Source organism: Chiloscyllium punctatum, chromosome 1, assembly GCF_047496795.1.
Source record: "Chiloscyllium punctatum isolate Juve2018m chromosome 1, sChiPun1.3, whole genome shotgun sequence".
Taxonomy (NCBI): Eukaryota; Metazoa; Chordata; class Chondrichthyes; order Orectolobiformes; family Hemiscylliidae; genus Chiloscyllium; species Chiloscyllium punctatum.
The window spans coordinates 46,121,934-46,136,707 of record NC_092739.1 but is presented as its reverse complement, the minus strand read 5'-3'; the positions used below and the strand labels follow the sequence as shown (position 1 = coordinate 46,136,707).

At 42.2% G+C, this 14,774-nt stretch overlaps 1 long non-coding RNA gene across 2 annotated transcripts in view; it reads right to left on the bottom strand.

Annotated features, from left to right (window-relative positions):
- Positions 1-11,365: 11,365 nt before the first annotated feature.
- Positions 11,366-14,774, bottom strand: part of LOC140460620 (uncharacterized) — a 117,720-nt gene continuing 114,311 nt past the window's right edge. For both annotated transcript variants that reach the window (XR_011954258.1, XR_011954274.1), the window contains exon 4: positions 11,366-12,263. This is a non-coding gene — a long non-coding RNA (uncharacterized lncRNA). The remainder of the gene's footprint in view (positions 12,264-14,774) is intronic.

Genomic DNA, 14,774 nt, shown 5'->3' with positions numbered 1-14,774 from the left:
GATAGTGTTCGATTGCTCTGTGTGTGATTATATGTGTCTGTTTCTTTTGATACTCACGATGGTCGATTAGTTGAGCCTGGTGTGATGACTGAAAGAAAATTAATAGACTTTGTAGAAGGTGCTTAAAGTTAGAGCTGCAGATGAACACAATATTTTATGAAATCTTAAAACTCTTGTGAATGAATTTCCTGTGCACGTATTTCCTTTGCACAAAAAGAGGAGGGGGTGTAGCACTACTAATCAGAGAGGGTATCACAGCTACAGAAGCTTCCATTGTCGAGGAAGATCTGCCTACCGAGTCAGAATGGGTGGAAATTAGGAACAGCAAGGGAGCAGTCACCTCGTTAGGGGTTTACTACAGGCCCCCCCAATAGCAGCAGGGAGATGGAAGAAAGCATAGGTCGGCAGATTTTGGAAAAGTGTGGACATAGTAGGGTTGTTGTAATGGGTGACTTTAACTTTCCCAATATTGCTTGGAACCTCCTTCGAGCAGAAGATTTGAATGGAGCTGTTTTTGTAAGGTGTGTTCAGGAGGGTTTCCTAACTCAGTACATTGACAAGCCGACGAGGGGAGAGGCCATTCTAGACTTGGTGCTCGGAAACAAGCCGGGGCAGGTATCAGATCTTGTGGTGGGACAGCATTTTGCTGATAGTGACCACAACTGCCTCACATTCTACATAGCTATGGAGAAGGAGAGGATTAGGCAAAATGGATGATATTTAATTGGGGAAGAGGAAACTATGATGCGATTAGACATGAGTTAGGAAGCATGGATTGGGAGCAATTGTTCCATGGTAAAGGCACTATAGACATGTGGAGACTGTTTAAGGAACAGTTGTTGTGAGTGGTGAATAAATATGTCCCTCTGAGACAGGCAAGAATGGGTAAGATAAAGGAACCTTAGATGACAAGAGCGGTGGAGCTTCTCGTCAAAGGAAGAAGGTAGCTTACATAAGGTGGAGGAAGCTAGGGTCAAGCTCAGCTCTAGAGAATTACAGGGAGGTGAGGAAGGAGCTCAAAAATGGTCTGAGGAGAGCCAGGAGGGGGCATGAGAAAGGCTTGGCAGAACGGATTAGGGAGAACACAAAGGCATTTTACTCTTATGTGAGGAATAAGAGAACAGTCAAAGAAAGAGTAGGGCCGATCAGGGATAGCATAGAGAACTTGTGTGTGGAGTCTGAGGAGGTAGGGGAAGCCCTAAATGAGTTTTTTGCTTCTGTCTTTACGAAAGAAATGAACTTTGTAGTGAATGAAACTTTTGAAGAGCAGGTGTGCATGCTGGAATGGATAGAGATAGAGGAAGCTGATGTGCTGAAAATTTTGTCAAACATTAAGATTGACAAGTCACCAGGCCCGGACCAGATTTGTCCTCGGCTGCTTTGGGAAACGAGAAATTCAATTTCTTCGCCACTTGCGAAGATCTTTGCATCCTCGCTCTCCACTGGAGTCATACCTGAAGTCTGGAGAGAGGCAAATGTAATTCCTCTCTTCAAGAAAGGAAATAGGGAAATCCCCGGCAATTACAGACCAGTAAATCTCACGTCTGTCATCTGCAAAGTGTTAGAAAGGATTCTGAGGGATAGGATTTATGACCATCTGGAAGAGCATGGCTTGATTAAACGCAGAGGTAAAAACAATGACTGCAGATGCTGGAAACCAGATTCTGGATAGTGGTGCTGGAAGTGCACAGCAGTTCAGGCAGCATCCAAGTAGCTTCGAAATCAAAAATGTGGAACGCTTCACAAATTTGCGTGTCATCCTTGATTAAATGCAGTCAACACGCTTTGTGAGGGGCAGGTCATGCCTCACAAACCTTATCGGGTTCTTTGAGGACGTGACTAGAAAAGTTGATGAGGGTTGAGCCGTGGATGTGATGTATATGGACTTCAGCAAGGCATTTGATAAGGTTCCCCATGGTATGCTCATTCAGAAGGTGAGGATGAATGGGATACAGGGGAACTTAGCTGTCTGGATACAGAATTGGCTGGCCAATAGAAGACAGCTAGTGGTAGTAGAAGCAAAATATTCTGCCTGGAAGTCAGTGGTGAGTGGTGTTCCACAGGGCTCTGTCCTTGGGCCTCTTCTGTTTGTAATTTTTATTAATGACTTGGATGAGGGGATTGAAGGATGGGTCAGCAAGTTTGCAGACGATACAAAGGTTGGAGGTGTCATTGACAGTATAGAGGGCTGTTGTAGGGTGCAGCGGGACATTGACAGGATGCAGAGATGGACTGAGAGGTGGCAGATGGAGTTCAACCTGGATAAATGTGAGGTGATGCATTTTGGAAGGACAAATTTGAAAGCTGAGTACAGGATAAAGGGTAGGATTCTTGACAGTTGGAGGAACAGAGGGATCTTGGTGTGAAGGTACATAGATTCCTTAAAATGGCCACCCAAGTGGACAGGGTTGTTAAGAAAGCACTTGGTGTTTTGTCTTTCAGTAACAGGGGGATTGAGTTTAAGAGTCATGAGATCTTGTTGCAGCTCTATAAATCTTTGGTTAGACCGCACTTGGAATACTACGTCCAGTTCTGGTTGCCCTATTTTAGGAAAGATGTGGATGCTTTGGAGAGGGTTCAGAGGAGGTTTACCAGGATGCTGCATGGACTGAAGAGCTTATCTTATGAAGAGAGGTTGACTAAGCTCGGACTTTTTTCATTGGAGAAAAGGAGGAGGAGAGGGGACCTAATTGAGGTATACAAGATAATGAGAGGCATAGATAGAGTCGATAGCCAGAGACTATTTCCCAGGGCAGAAATGGTTAACACGAGGGGTCATAGTTTTAAGCTGGTTGGAGGAAAGTATAGAGGGGATGTCAGAGGCAGGTTCTTTACACAGAGAGTTGTGAGAGCATGGAATGCGTTGCCAGCAGCAGTTGTGGAGGCAGGGTCACTGGGGACATTTAAGAGACTCCTGGACATGCATATGGTCACAGAAATTTGAGGGTGCATACATGAGGATCAGTGGTCGGCACAACATCGTGGGCTGAAGGGCCTGTTCTGTACTGTACTCTTCTATGTTCTATGTAACTGTGCACCATCATTGATAGCTATATATGACAAGATGCAGAGCTGAGATCTCTTCTGTTGATTGTGGGATCACTTAGCCCTGTTGCTGCTGTATGGCATGCAAATAGGCCTGTGTTGACACCTCAATTTTAGGTAAACCCAGGGTTGTTCCAGAATTTCCCTCTGCACTCTTAGTTGAACCAGAGTTGATCTCCTGGCTTGATGATATTGGCAAAGTTGGGGATATGCAGGCCATGAGGGGTACAAATTATGCGCAAGTATAATTTGCTGAATTGTCCACAGTGCCTTATTGAAACCTAGTTTTGAGTTAGTGGATCTGTTGAAAAGGTTTCTCCCATTTAGCACAGAGGAAGAACTCCTCATAATAATGGAGGGCATCCCTAATGTGAAAACAGAACTGTTTCTCCCCAGTGATTGTGGTGGTCACTCCTACGGATACAGTCATGGAGCTGCATCTGCTGCAGGTGGATTGGAGAGGATGAAGTCAAGTAAGTTTTCCTTCTTACTTGTTGGTTCCCTCACTGCCTGCTGAAGACCTAATCAGCAGCTACATATTTTCAGACTCAGCCATCATCAGTAATGGTGCTATCAAGCTGCTTCTTATGATTGAAATTAAAGTCCTCCACATTGTGCGTCCTTGCCAGCCTCAATGTTTCCTCCAAATATTGTTGAACATGGAGGAGTATTGAATCGTGAGCAGAGCAGGCGTTGAGTGCATGGTAATCGGCAGGAGGTTTCCTGGTCCATGTTTAATCTGATGTTGTTGGACTTCATGGGGTTTGCAGTCAATAATGAGGACTTGCAATGCTACTGCTTCCTGTATCCCACTGATTCCAATAGATCTGAATTGACTGTAGGATCTATCTGTAGCTTTAACCCAGATGATGGTCTTGTCTGGGATATTGCGTGCAAGATATGATTCTGTGTGATTGTGTCAGGCTGTTGCTTGACTAGTCAGTGGACCTAGTCTCCCAATTTTAATACAAACTGTCAGGAGTTGGTAAGGAGAATTTTGAAGGATTAACAGGATGGTGTTCTTCATTATAGTTTCCTGCACTTAAGTCAACACCTCATGCCCAAAATGTCTATTCTCCTGCTCCTTGGATGCTGCCTGACCTGCTGCACTTTTCCAGCAACACATTTTCAGCACCAAGTGGTTCATCCAGTTTCCTTCCTTTCTTTCAGTTTTGTAACGGCTGTTGTAACTGAGTGGCTTGCCAGGCCATTTTGGAGTGAACCATGTGCTGTGAGTCTGGAGTCACATTGGCCAGACTGGGTAAGGAGAGCAGATTTCCTTCCCTAAAAAGCACACTGGTGAACCAGATGTGTTTCCTTTTCACTGCAATCAATTATCATTAGGCTAGCATTTTTATTCCAGATTTTTTCAAAAGTTGAATTCAATTTTACCATCTGTTGTGGTGGGATTTAAATCTGTTCTCCCAGAATATCAGCCTGCAGTTCTGCATGACTAAACCAGAAACATTACCACTCAGCTGTCTATACTCCAGGCACGACAGTCAGTGACTAAGTTATACATTTTGGTGTTGCCGTACCACAGTAGGTTGGTCTGTTCATTGTTAGCCAGCTTTTTTTGGGGGGGTGGGGGGGTGGGGGGGGATGGTAGAGGGAAATTGAAGTGACCAGTATTTGTAGATTAAGAAGTTCTGGACTGGAAGGGTTATAATGCACCGACAAAGCAGCAGTAAGATATTGAAACCACAGTTCAAAATGCAGCACTTTGTGTTGACTCAGTGTGGGGGAATTGAAAAGATTTCAGAAATTAAATCCTAACAAGGGTAAATTGATGTTAGCCCACATTTCAAAATGAAAACCATTTTGCAACGAAACCCTGTCGATTTTTTGGTGTTCTAAATAAGTCTTCTGGACAAAGGAATGAGTACTCTGTTGCAGATTAACTGAAGACAGGATTTAATACTCTTGAAACAGATCAAATAATATAAAGCAGTAATCATAAGGCTGAGATGATTGTGTAGTTCATAAATTCTTATCTGAATTTTCATGGTTCTATTATAACAGTCTGATTCGTTATGCACTGCAATCATTCGTGATGCTGTCAGGTATGTATCTTTGATTGTCACCAGGATTAGCATGCTTCGTTATTCATCCACAGTGTTGTAGCCCAGAGGAAACTATATCATACATCCGAAAGATCAGGTAAGAAAAAGTTGTTTCTTTGTGTGTTACTGGAACAGCTGGCGTTGCTGTATATGTTATTACGCCAATTCAATTGCTTTACAATTAGAAATATTCACTGAATAATGCAGTGAACAGTGTTTCTTTTTTAGCCTGCCCTCAGGGTAACCTTGTAAAATGTGTCAGATTGAAGCTCTCTTAGCTGCAATGTGATATTGGTTGAGGTACCTTCCAAACTAGTGTAGGGGACATGGAGGTCAGTTTCAATTCTAATGATATTTAAATATTTTCCTGCTGTATTGTTGACAAAATGCCTTCTCCTGTCTGATGTTGCAAAACTGCTATATGTTGCCCTAGGTGATACCGTCAGAAAAAACGTGGATATGCACAGTTTATTTAAAATGTACATAAAATAAAATTTAAAAAATTTGAAGCAAGGATATAAGATTATAAAATTCCCTAAGGACATTCGGATGTATATGCGTGATTGATACAAATGTAAATAGATATGAATATATATTTATATATGTTGTTGCTGCACTATATACGTTATATATATATATGTATGTCACACACATATACACACAGAGAGTCAGAGATATACAGCATGGAAACAGACGTTTCGATCCACCTCATCCATGCCAACCAGATATCCTAAATTAATCTGGTCTCATTTGCTAGCATTAGGCCAATATCCCTCTAAACCCCTCCTAGTCATATACTCATCCAGATGCCTTTTAAATGTTGTAATTGTACCAGATTCCAAAACCTCCTCCAGCAGCTCATTCCATTCACACACAACTCTGTGTGAAAAAGTTGCCCCTTATGTCCCTTAGTGCTGCACATATACTGTATATCCTTTCCAGTTTGTTTCAAGTTTGAGCAGCTTCAGCTTGGAATTTATCGGCTGGTGGTTGAAGTGCAGAAACTGCAGTGTATCAGGGAGGGGGCAAATCTTTTGCTTTCTTTGTACCAGGAGGCAACTTCAGGTCTTCCTGGTCCAGTCCATGATCAGGGACAGGAGAGTGTGTCCATGAGTGAGGCAGGTAAGTGGATCAAGAGGACAAGTGGGTCGGCCTCTAGAATTGTTCAATAGGTTTGAAGTTCTGTCAGCTGTGTTTTCTTCATCAGCTGTTGGGGAAAGTGTTTGTCTTACTGCAACAACAACTTTGAAGCTGCAAACCTTAACCCTCCTTAGCACTGCACAATATTTGATGGTCCAAAGGCTGAAGTGAGCACCTTGTGTAGGCTATGGGTGAATTTCAGATCATTGCTACTCGGGAAACTAGGGTCAATCCTTTCAAGTAATAAAATACTGCTGGAACCTCACAAGGGGACTGATTCCTCATGTCAGATGCTGTGGTAAGGAGCATATAGAGGAAGAATTGGAACTGCACACAAAAGGTTAATGCCTAAGTTTCATATAACATGCAGTACTCATGAAATAAGGGTTGAGGGGAAGGGTGAGAGCAGTAACAAATTAAAAATTCTATATATGAATGCACGAAGCATTAGACACAAGGTGGATGAGCTTGAGGCTCTTTTGGAAATTGGCAGATACGATATTGTGGGGATAACTGAGACGTGGCTTCATGGGGACAGGGCCTGGGAAATGAATATTCAAGGCTACATGTGTTATCGTAAGGATAGACTGACGGGCAGAGGGGGTGGGGTGGCCTTGTTGGTAAGGGAGGATATTCAGTCCCTTGCGCGGGCGGACCTAGAGTCAGGGGATGTAGAGTCAGTGTGGATAGAGCTTTGAAACACTAAGGGTAAAAAGACCCTCATGGGAGTCATCTACAGGCCCCCAAACAGTAGTCTGGATGTTGGAGGTAAGTTGAATCAGGAGCTGAAATTGGCTTGTCGCAAAGATGTTACTACAGTTGTTATGGGGGATTTTAACATGCAGGTAGACTGGGAGAATCAGGATGGTATCGGGCCTCAAGAAAGAGACTTTGTGGAGTGCCTCAGAGATGGATTTTTAGTGCAGCTGGTGCTGGAGCCGACCAGGGATAAGGCGATTCTGGATCTGGTATTGTGTAACGAACCAGAATTGGTCAGTGACCTCGAAGTGAAGGAGCCATTGGGAAGTAGTGACCATAATACAATAAGCTTCAATCTGCAATTTGAGAGGGAGTGGGTACAATCTGAAGTGACAATATTTCAGTTGAATAAAGGGAAATATGGAGCTATGAGGGAGCAACTGGCCAAAGTTCAATGGTTTAATACCTTAACAGGGAAGACCGTGGAGGAACAATGGCAGATATTTCTGTGTATAATGCAGAAGATGCAGGATCAGTTCATTCCTAAAAGGAAGAAAGATCCCAGGAGGAGACATGGGCGGCCGTGGCTGACAAGGGAAGTAAAGAAACATATAAGGTTAAAAGAGAAAAAGTATAACTTAGCGAAGATAAGCGGGAAAACGGAGGACTGGGAAGCTTTTAAAGAACAACAGAGGATTAGTAAGAAGGAAATACGCAGAGAAAAAATGAGGTACGAAGGTAAACTGGCCAAGAATATAAAGGAGGATAGTAAAAGCTTTTTTAGGTATGTCCAAGGCAAAAAAATGGTTAGGACAAAAATTGGGCCCTTGAAGACAGAAGCAGGGGAATATATTACTGGGAACGAAGAAATGGCAGAGGAATTAAATGGGTACTTCAGATCTGTGTTCACTGGGGAAGACACAAGCAATCTCCCTGAGGTAACAGTGGCTGAAGGACCTGAACTTAAGGGAATTTCTATTTGCCAGGATTTGGTGTTGGAGAGACTGTTAGGTCTGAAGGTTGATAAGTCTCCGGGACCTGATGGCCTGCATCCCAGGGTACTGAAGGAGGTGGCTCGGGAAATCGTGGATGCGCTGGTGATTATTTTCCAGAGTTCAGTAGAATCGGGGTTGGTTCCTGAGGATTGGAGGGCGGCTAATGTTGTGCCACTTTTTAAGAAGGGTGGGCGGGAGAAAGCAGGAAATTATAGACCAGTTAGTCTGACCTCAGTGGTGGGAAAGATGCTGGAGTCTATTATAAAGGATGAAATTACGGCACATCTGGATAATAGTAACAGGATAGGACAGAGTCAGCATGGATTTATGAAGGGGAAATCATGCTTGACTAATCTTCTTGAATTTTTTGAGGATGTAACTCGGAAGATGGACGAGGGAGATCCAGTGGATGTAGTGTACCTGGACTTTCAGAAAGCTTTTGATAAAGTCCCACACAAGAGGTTAGTGAGTAAAATTAGGGCGCACGGGATTGGGGGCAAAGTACTAGATTGGATAGAGAATTGGTTGGCTAACAGGAAACAAAGGGTAGTGATTAACGGCTCCATTTCGAAATGGCAGGCAGTGACCAGTGGGGTACCGCAGGGATCCGTGCTGGGACCGCAGCTTTTTACAATATATGTAAATGATATAGAAGATGGTATCAGCAATAACATTAGCAAATTTGCTGATGACACAAAGCTAGGTGGTAGGGTGAAATGTGATGAGGATGTTAGGGGATTACAGGGTGACCTGGACAAGTTAGGTGAGTGGGCAGATGCATGGCAGATGCAGTTTAATGTGGATAAATGTCTGGTTATCCACTTTGGTGGCAAGAACAGGAAGGCAGATTACTACCTCAATGGTATCAAATTAGGTAAAGGGGCTGTTCAGAGAGATCTGGGTGTTCTTGTCCACCAGTCAATGAAGGCAAGCATGCAGGTACAGCAGGTCGTGAAGAAGGCTAATAGCATGCTGGCCTTCATAACAAGAGGGATTGAGTATAGAAGCAAAGAGGTGCTTCTGCAGCTGTACAGGGCCCTGGTGAGACCACACCTGGAGTACTGTGTACAGTTCTGGTCTCCAAATTTGAGGAAAGACATTCTGGCTATTGAGGGAGTGCAGCGTAGGTTCACGAGGTCAATTCCTGGAATGGCAGGATTGCCTTACACGGAAAGACTGAAGCGACTGGGCTTGTATACCCTTGAGTTTAGAAGACTGAGAGGGGATCTGATTGAAACGTATAGGCTTATGAAAGGACTGGACACTCTGGCAGGAGGGAACATATTTCCGTTGATGGGGGAGTGCCGAACCAGAGGACACAACTTAAAAATACGGGGTAGACCATTTAGGACAGAGATGAGGAGAAACTACTTCACACAGAGAGTGGTGGCTGTGTGGAATGCTCTGCCCCAGAGGGCAGTGGAGGCCCAGTCTCTGGATTCTTTTAAGAAAGAATTGGATAGAGCTCTTAAAGATAGTGGAGTCAAGGGGTATGGAGATAAGGCTGGAACAGGATACTAATTAGGAATGATCAGCCATGATCATATTGAATGGCGGTGCAGGCTCGAAGGGCAGAATGGCCTACTCCTGCATCTATTGTCTATTGTCTATTGTCTATTGTGTTTCAGACATGTAATGCTGTAGCCCTTTGAAGGGCCTCATATCACTCAAATTTAAGCTGCCTCCCACACAGAATGAAATGTATACTCTAAACCCCTCACGGATGTGGGTGCAGCCATTTGCAGCTTCATTGGACACTTGTTATTTACAGCACAATGGGAGGAAACAGCAGTCACTCCTCATGCAGTGAATCTCACGTTCAACCTCTACTGCTGAACCACAAAGTGTACACAGTACCTTCCTGGTAGTCCTCCCTGACAACCCCACCGGCTTTGGATTTCCTCAAATCCCCATCCAACCTGCCTGTCTAAATCTTCATCTACCCCCTTTACCACTGAGTGAATGAGCATTATTAGAGCAACCAACCAGCCCCAGAATACCTCCTGTCCAAACCATAAGCCTTTTACCTGTTCCTGCAAGCAAAATGTCATTGCAAAACATTTCAAAGCAGTGTGCCGGTGCCCTCCAAAGTGCAGGAAGTTACTGTAAGCAGATTGGAGATGTGCCATGATGATATGGTGAAGCCAGCATGTGACAGCTGTGGGGTGTGTGAGATTGCTGCACATGAACTGTGTCCCGAGAAGCTGGTGATGGGTGTCCAAGCTGGAGTTTCGAGGTATCCATTCCACTTTCATTTTGAGAACTCTGTGTGGAGTTTCTATCTGGTGGATGGAAGAATTGAAGACTATGTATTAATGAGGCAAAATTAAATAATAATGAGGGTGATACTACATGGCATTCCATGCTAACTACATTCGCACTGTTCACTAGGGAAAATCTCAGCTCAACATTCAACATTTTGTTGGTAAATCCAGTTCTTTAGTTTTAACATTGAGAAGTCTTGTTGGACATCGCTCTCAATCTTCCCAACTTCTATTGCCTTGGTCCACATCAGTCAGGGGCAAGGGTGATCAAACGGGCCATTAAATCTTGTTAATGTTTCACAAAGGATTACCATTCTTCACTTTTAATGATGTGGCCTTGAAACTCCTTCAAGCACCATTCCATTATTGATTATGTCAATGACTGCTCAGTCAGGGACTTCCCCTTCTTTTCGTGGGAATAAGTTCCCCTAGATTCTTGGAAATTACACTCAGCACTAAATGCACACTTCCGGTGTTTCAACCACCAGCAAGCTTTGCCAACCTGGCTTTGCTTCTTGATCTCTAATCTGGCCCAGTTGCACAGTTGCACAAAGTAAATAAGACCTGTGGATTTCCTTCACCTGTTGCTCACTATTAATGGCACACAGCTTCCTAAGGCCCACAGCTTCCATGACTTTACTGAAGCCCTGCCTCCAAAGACTAGCTATATATAAACTCCTAGAACTTCCTCTGGGTGCTAACAATATACACCAATGTTCCTCCTTTTCACTTCCCATTGGAGTCTCCAGTTACTGTACACAGACTCACTGTAATGCATTTGCCTTTTAATCAATACAGCTAAGCAGTTTTTTTCTCTCTCCGTATGGAACTTGCTTCTGCCTTATTTTTCCCAAATAACTCTGAGCCTAGAAGTGCTCTGCAATGGTGCCACTGAGAACCGAGCAGCCAGCCTGTCCCTGTTCCTAGTCAGTTTTGAATGTGACTAACACATTGAAACAATCAAATAGAGCAAATCAGCAATGGGACCTGGTCCCTTGGAACTCACTGTTTGTCTCAGAGTGTTACACAGATAAATAAAAGTATATATTTTATTTATCTGTATTTTTCATTCAAAATGGGAAAAGAACTGTTTCAAAAGGTGGTTAGAGTTTAAATTAATAGAGTTATACGTCAACAGTTTGCCAATAGCTAGGTTCTATTTATTTGTAATACATAGTCATTCATATCAAGTGTAGAAACCTGCTCCATGTTTCCTTTTCACCTGAATCTAAACAGATTGGGTAAATTGCGAAATGGTTGTGTACTTTAATAAAATGTTTAACTTTGTGATGACTCCTGGAGTAGCAGAGCTTGGTTTCCAGAGTGCTATCCCAGTGAACCATGACATCATATTCACAGTGCCTGCTCCAACAGCACAAGATTAAAATCATTTATTACATAATATATTACATAATAAGCAACGTGGAAACATATAACTGTACAGTCATGTTACAAGAGCCATCTTTTAATGATACTGTATAAAAGATTCCAGGTTTGGAAGTCATAGACTTAATGCTAAAATCCTTTTAAGTATTCGGAGTCTAAATGAATATAAAATTATATGAATTGTGGCTCTCCTCTTCTTGCTGAGACACGATAGTCTCATTGCATATCTGAACATTCTTGATGCTTTGATTATAAATCAAGAAGCATTTGCTTCGTATTTTTGTGACATCTTTAGCTTACCATTTTGTAATGGATTTTCTTCCTTTGTTCACAGACTTGAATTGTCAAGGGATGTAAACAAAATGCTGGAATCTGTACCTTTATTGTTACAATCCGACAATAGTATAGCCTGATGTGAATTTACTTTACTTCATTCAGAATCTTTGAAGGATTCTCTGGTCTACAAGTCAAGTCAAGTCAATAATCCCGCAACGAAGACAATTTTGATAAGGTTGATACAATAAGTAAACGTTCCAGTTTTCTGACTACCATTGCAAATGTTTAACTACAAGTGTGTGTTTTTTCTTTCAAGGTATCATGCGTTCGGATGTCTTGAATAACAGACCCAAATCCAGAACCCTCTACACATGCATTTCGTAAAGCTGTCAGTTCTAATAAAAAAAAGAAAATTTATGACGTTAATGCGAAGAATAATAAACTGGTTTACAAAATGTGCAGACCTACATTTTGCCCAGCAATCTGTAAATGAGGAAGAAACTGTTAGAACCAGGGCTCAGCTAGGGTTCCAGCCCCAAGTCACCTATAAGCCAGTCTTTTAATTCACTCCTCCAAAGACAGGGAAGTAATACCCATCATTATCTTTGTGGAGTATTTCAAGCAGGCTATATGTTAACCATACCCAAGACCCAATTTTGGGTAAGCTTAAAGCCACTGGCAATTGGCACACCATATGTATCCAAGTCTGAAAACAAACTCTGTCTCTGAAACCCAGTAGAAAAAAAATCCAAATATGTTTACATGTGTTTAACAAGTCACAGTTAGGAATCTCTAGAGAGCTGTAGGTGATCTCAACTGCATACAGCCTAAATGAGCCATTGGTCATATTACAATTGTAATACATTCACAACTCATAGTCGACATGGAAGTCTTACATTGATTTGTTCAGTAATATAACTGAGTTGTGTGCAGTTTTTAATGACAATTCATTTGTGTTTGAGTGTGGTTGTCTGGTAACTTATCCTTGTACATCCATCTTCCACCAACATACTTTTATTACTATGCATGTGGCTAACAATGACCAGATAATCTGTGTTTTGTTGTGATATTGACCAGAACACAGGGGCTAGCTCCCTGTTCTTCTTCAGAATTGTGTCACGGAACCTTGAAATCTATCAGAACAAGCTGATATGACCTCAAACAAAAACAGAAATTGTTGGAGAATCTCAGCAAGTCTGGCAGCATCTCTCAGAAGACATGACGGAATGAAGCCTTGTGGGGAAAAAAAAACTGCAGATGCTGGAAATCTGAAATAAAAATATAAGTTGCAAGAGAAACTCAACAAGTCTGGCAGTATTTGGTGAAAGAAAGCAAAATTAATGTTTCAAGTCTCATGGCCTTTCTTCTGCAGGTTATTTTCTTAAAAAGACATTACTGAAATAACTCTACAGAGGCTGATACCCCATCACCAAGTTATCCTTTATTTACACGTACAGAGTCCTTGACACTGATCCAGTTCCCTCAGAGCCAGCTCTCAAATGAACAGGATGTCTGACAATCCTGCTCTGATCTGTCAGACAGGGCTTCCTCATTGGACCAGATTAACAGCCCTATTCTATGCTGACCTAGCTGATCTCATTACAATCACTACACTTATTTTGCAATTTCATCTGAAAGATGGCCCCCTCTAACAGGGCAGTTCTCCCCCAGTACTGCACTGAGGTGTCAGATTTGCTTTATTATGCATCAAATCCTTGGAGAGGGATTGAACTTAGGACCTTGTTGTTCAAAGGTCAGAGTGCTGCTGAGACACCACTGACAGCTCATAAGAAAGTTTAGTGAGTTAATCTACAATCTGCTAATCTACAATCACATTGAGTAAATACACTAGTTTTGGAACATGTACTACACAATATAGCACTTAAGTCAAGTACATCTCACAGGCTCACACACACACCATAACAGTTAATACTTCCTCTTGTTGATAGTGGCATGTTTGTCCACTCAGTATTTATCAATTTGAACAAATGTGTAGCAAGATCCTTAAAATGTCCAAGTGGAAATGCTGAACAAAGTGATCCTCCCAAAATACACCTTTGCTTGTCAAAACTAAGGTTTGAGAATTTGGATGCAGAGAGCTACAAGCTAACAGAATACATAGCCATTAAAATAACAATGTATTGAATGGATAAATCTTCAGAGGTTATCGGACTTGAAACTCAAAATTTGCCTCAATAAGACAAGTCACTCATCTGTAAATTGTTAAATCCCCCCTTATTTTCTTCGCCATTTATCCTCATTCTGGGATGAAGGGGTTGACTTACCAAGAATGGCTAACCGGATTACGCCCCCATTTGTTAGAGTTTAGAAAATTGAGGGGGGATTTGACGGGAATCTACACAATCATAAGAGGGCTTGACAAGTTGGATGTTGAGAAGACTTTTTTCCCCCGCCAGGACAACCATTAAAACTGAGATAGGAAGGAATTTCTTCTCTCACACGGTAGTGAAAGTCTGCAATTCTCTAAACCCTGTGAGTCTTAGGAGCTAGATCACTAAAAGCATTGGAAGGGAAGATAGATAGACTTTAGAAATCAAGGAATTGATGGCAATGCTGAGTTGGCATGAAAGAGAAGTGGATTGTAGATATTGCAGGAAATTGACCTTTGAACGTTTAATATACAGCTGTGAAGGAATAAGGGCCAAAACATATGGGATGGAAACAATAAAGTTAGCGATACCTACAATAACTAAGTTGCATTCTTGTCAGAACAAAACATGAGGAACTCTCTCACAACATGTGAAATTGCTGATAAAGTTTACACACTCTTAAAAACAAGTGTCAGTTAATTCAGATAAGCAAACCACAGTACGATAAAGTAACACTTGGCCCCAAGTCTTACTATTTTATTGAACACAGTATAATGTCCAAGCATGCTGATCAAC